The sequence below is a fragment of the Schistocerca serialis genome, unplaced genomic scaffold, assembly GCF_023864345.2.
Source record: "Schistocerca serialis cubense isolate TAMUIC-IGC-003099 unplaced genomic scaffold, iqSchSeri2.2 HiC_scaffold_115, whole genome shotgun sequence".
Lineage (NCBI taxonomy): Eukaryota > Metazoa > Arthropoda > Insecta > Orthoptera > Acrididae > Schistocerca > Schistocerca serialis.
This window is the reverse complement of record NW_026047348.1, coordinates 22,501-27,500: the sequence shown is the minus strand read 5'-3', so window position 1 is coordinate 27,500 and position 5,000 is coordinate 22,501. Positions and strand designations below refer to the sequence as shown.

The 5,000-nt window shown below is 50.8% G+C and overlaps 1 non-coding gene across 1 annotated transcript in view; it reads left to right on the top strand.

Moving 5' to 3' along the window:
- Nucleotides 1-4,904: 4,904 nt before the first annotated feature.
- LOC126432679 (small subunit ribosomal RNA) overlaps nucleotides 4,905-5,000 on the top strand; it is a 1,909-nt gene continuing 1,813 nt past the window's right edge. The window contains exon 1 of the ribosomal RNA XR_007578144.1: nucleotides 4,905-5,000. This exon is cut by the window's right edge and continues 1,813 nt beyond it. This is a non-coding gene — a ribosomal RNA (small subunit ribosomal RNA).

Genomic DNA, 5,000 nt, shown 5'->3' with positions numbered 1-5,000 from the left:
CCTATAACTTGCGTTTCATGAAGAGTTATGTCCAATATGCGACATTCCCGCTGTCCCTATACATGAGCTGCGAGCTGTACCACGTACAAGCTACAGACGCGATCGCATTGCTCACTGTACGGATTCCCATGCCGAGCGATCAGCTAGGAAGCGCCCCATCCACGTCGGTACCCTTGGGCGTTGCACTCGCAGTCGCAAAAAACGTTGGGCAAATATATTTCTCCGATGCTGAGCGATCAGCTAGGAAGCGCCCCATCCATGTCGGTACTCGTACGCGTCGCACTCGCAGTCGCAAAAAACGCTGGGCAAATATATTTCTCGGAAGAGTAATGACAGTCCGAGCCTCCTGCGTGGGAAGAGTCTTTCTAGGCCCTGACCCACGGGAAGCGTGTAGCTTCCCCCATCCCGGACATTTCACGTCGTCACACTACCGGTATTGACTAATAGACTGATTGCTGATAATCATTAGCCACACACTGGGGGAAACGGCCGACAGGGGCGGCAACATAGTGGAGCCGCAGTGTCACTAATGTACAGAGATAGAACAGTTTCGACTGGAACCAGAGTAACCGTATACACGGCACTGATTAGTAATAGATGCAGAGCCATCAGAATACAGATAATATATACAACCGTCCCTATACATGCTGAAAGACTCTGCACACAATGAGAACCACACGTCAGCCAGACACTATCACACACTACTCTCTGCCTCTAACAGGCACACACACAATATCTAACCACCAGCATGGAAGAACATCCGGTGCATCCTCTCCGCCACATTACACAATCCACACTATCATAACCAGACCGGGAGGTCCACCCAGAAAACAGAATATCCCACCCTTCCGACATCCGCCATTGCTCAGCTAAGCCACGAACACCCACACATGTCCTACACAGGGGTGCACCCAACATCACAATACTGCCTCCTGTCACAGTACACAAACAATGGCAGGAATGAAAGACACAGATCTGCCACAACCTTGGAATCGGAGCGCCGCCTGTCATGAGCCACAAGTGCATCCTGACGTGACAAATCGGATGATCCCGCAGGCATGCACTTACGATAATCACTATCAACGAACCTGCCGCCCCCTCCCCCCCCAAAATACACCTTTCCCTACAACGTGTACCTTAACCTAAGCTATATTGTACCTTAACCTAAGCGATATTGTACCTTAACCTAAGGTATATCGTACCTTAACCTAACCTACATTGCGCCTTCACCTAACCTACGTTGTACCTTAACCTAACCTACGTTGTACCTTAACCTAACCTACGTTGTACCTTAACCTAACCTACGTTGTACCTTAACCTAACCTACGTTGTACCTTAACCTAACCTACGTTGTACCTTAACCTAACCTACGTTGTACCTTAACCTAACCTACGTTGTACCTTAACCTAACCTACGTTGTACCTTAACCTAACCTACGTTGTGCCTTAACCTAACCTACGTTGTGCCTTAACCTAACCTACGTTGTGCCTTAACCTAACCTACGTTGTGCCTTAACCTAACCTACGTTGTGCCTTAACCTAACCTACGTTGTGCCTTAACCTAACCTACGTTGTGCCTTAACCTAACCTATGTTGTGCCTTAACCTAACCTATGTTGTGCCTTAACCTAACCTATGTTGTGCCTTAACCTAACCTATGTTGTGCCTTAACCTAACCTATGTTGTGCCTTAACCTAACCTATGTTGTGCCTTAACCTAACCTATGTTGTGCCTTAACCTAACCTATGTTGTGCCTTAACCTAACCTATGTTGTGCCTTAACCTAACCTATGTTGTGCCTTAACCTAACCTATGTTGTGCCTTAACCTAACCTATGTTGTGCCTTAACCTAACCTACGTTGTGCCTTAACCTAACCTACGTTGTGCCTTAACCTAACCTACGTTGTGCCTTAACCTAACCTACGTTGTGCCTTAACCTAACCTACGTTGTGCCTTAACCTAACCTACGTTGTGCCTTAACCTAACCTACGTTGTGCCTTAACCTAACCTACGTTGTGCCTTAACCTAACCTACGTTGTGCCTTAACCTAACCTACGTTGTGCCTTAACCTAACCTACGTTGTGCCTTAACCTAACCTACGTTGTGCCTTAACCTAACCTACGTTGTGCCTTAACCTAACCTATGTTGTGCCTTAACCTAACCTATGTTGTGCCTTAACCTAACCTATGTTGTGCCTTAACCTAACCTATGTTGTGCCTTAACCTAACCTATGTTGTGCCTTAACCTAACCTATGTTGTGCCTTAACCTAACCTATGTTGTGCCTTAACCTAACCTATGTTGTGCCTTAACCTAACCTATGTTGTGCCTTAACCTAACCTATGTTGTGCCTTAACCTAACCTATGTTGTGCCTTAACCTAACCTACGTTGTGCCTTAACCTAACCTACGTTGTGCCTTAACCTAACCCATATTGTACCTTAACCTAACCCATATTGTACCTTAACCTAACCCATATTGTACCTTAACCTAACCCATATTGTACCTTAACCTAACCCATATTGTACCTTAACGTAACCTAATTTGTGCCTTAACGTAACCTAATTTGTGCCTTAACGTAACCTAATTTGTGCCTTAACGTAACCTAATTTGTGCCTTAACGTAACCTAATTTGTGCCTTAACGTAACCTAATTTGTGCCTTAACGTAACCTAATTTGTGCCTTAACGTAACCTAATTTGTGCCTTAACGTAACCTAATTTGTGCCTTAACGTAACCTAATTTGTGCCTTAACGTAACCTAATTTGTGCCTTAACGTAACCTAATTTGTGCCTTAACGTAACCTAATTTGTGCCTTAACGTAACCTAATTTGTGCCTTAACGTAACCTAATTTGTGCCTTAACGTAACCTAATTTGTGCCTTAACGTAACCTAATTTGTGCCTTAACGTAACCTAATTTGTGCCTTAACGTAACCTAATTTGTGCCTTAACGTAACCCATGTTGTGCCTTAACGTAACCCATGTTGTGCCTTAACGTAACCCAATTTGTGCCTTAACGTAACCCATGTTGTGCCTTAACCTAACCTATATTGTGCCTCAACCTAACCTATATTGCGCCTTAACCTGACGCACGTTGTCGCTGAACCTGCTCTGTAATTGTTATGCAACTCGTTAAATTAGTGTAGTGTTGCCTAACCGCAACCCTCGCAATATAGTTCGCTATTCGCACTGCCCGGTCCCCTGTGTATCGCGTCATGTTAAACACCTTGCAGGTGTTGCTGACTTTCCACATGCTCCTGCTATACACTGTAATGTGGATAGCAGCAGGACGTACATGCCCCCCCCCCTTCCCCCCTGCCTTCGCAAGCTGGTCGTTGAGAAGTTTGCATGTTCAATGCCCTTCGCATGCCGACGTACTCAGCCTACGTTGTGGTACGGCCTGTCACCTGTCCGCCGATGTACGCAAAACCCACAAACTGTACTGCACATTGGTCCGTATGTACTGAATGATACATCGTGGCACATGTGTGACCGTACGACGACTGCGCCTAGCAACGGCAGACCATACAGTCCAAATATTGTGCACGCAGCTACGTGTCGTCTCCCTATAAGAGCTGGATTGCAGTGTGGTACGCCATTCAGACGTGTGGGAGGAACGGACGCCCTGGATGGCGATCAGCATGAGCAGTCTGTTGATGTAGTGGAGCGTGTATTCGGACGTAGTCGTCTCTTCTCACACACCGTGATAGCATGTTGCACCGCGTTCCACATCTGCGACATCCTGCAGAGGCCGGCTGACAGTCGTTCGCGCAATGGACACCGCATACGTACGGGGGCTACCTTCCACGTGTTCTCGAGGCGTGCACATGTTGTTGCGTCTATGTGGGCAGACGTAGTGTGTTGTGACACCTGACACAGGCATGCAATACTCGTTGCAAATGGCGATGGACGTCTACGTTTGCTGGTGACGTTACGCAAATGAACAACAGGTAACCCGTTGTGGTGCGGTTGTTCTCGCTAGAGGTGAATCAGTGTTGGCGACGATCGGTCGAGCTATTAACCGGTTGTTTCAGGGATACCCACCATGCCCACGAACGTGAAAGGGGACCCACCATGCCCACGAACGCGAAAGGGGATCTGGGTGTGAGGCGATACGCGGCGGTGGCTGGGTGGGACCGTCCCCGGCCGGTGAGGGGGGGCCGCCCGGCGTGCTGGCAGCGCGGTGCGTGGGCGCACGCGCTACAGCCGGCTGGTGGGGGCGGCCAGTGGCAGGCGCGCCGGCCGACGGACGCGGCAGGCGGCGCAGCTGCGCGCCGGCGCCCCCTGCTCGCGGCGCCTTGCGGCCAAAGTAGGTCCTCGCGGGCCCGGTGCGAAGCGCGGTGGCCATCTGCAGTGTGCTGGTCCGATTGAGGACTGTGTGCGCTGAGGATGCGCCGCCGCCCGGCGCTCGGCGCCGCGACGCCGTCTGCTGCTCGGTCGCCCCAGCGGTTCTCGCAGGTGGTTTGTATCGCAGCTGTGCGGACGTGTTGGCGCGTGCGCTGTGCTGGGAGAGTTCGCTTCGGCACCCAAGTGGGGCTTTTGTCCTTCTGTGGCGCTGGCGTTGGAGCTGCCGGTCACCGTAGGTGGCGCGTGTTGTCTCCCGCCGGCAATGCCACGACAGCACGCTCCCGGGCCTCTGTCGGCAGCGGCAAGCTCAGTTGGGAGCACGGGTGGTCGCACCTAAAGCGTCTACTCGCCTAACTCCGGGCGATTGCGCCTCTCTCGAACCCGACCAAGTACTTAGGACGGCGCTGCGCGCCGCCGGGACCTGAGAGGGTTTCGAGGTGTGTTGTGCAGGGGAGCTCAGCCTCCTCCTGTTTGCAGAATAATTGAGCGGACGCTTGCGTGTTCGCGCGGGCCCCCGGGACACACTCCCGGGCGGCCGGCTGCTCAGCTCTAGTTGACGCAGCTCCCTGGTTGATCCTGCCAGTAGTCATATGCTTGTCTCAAAGATTAAGCCATGCATGTCTCAGTACAAGCCGCATTAAGGTGAAACCGCGAATGGC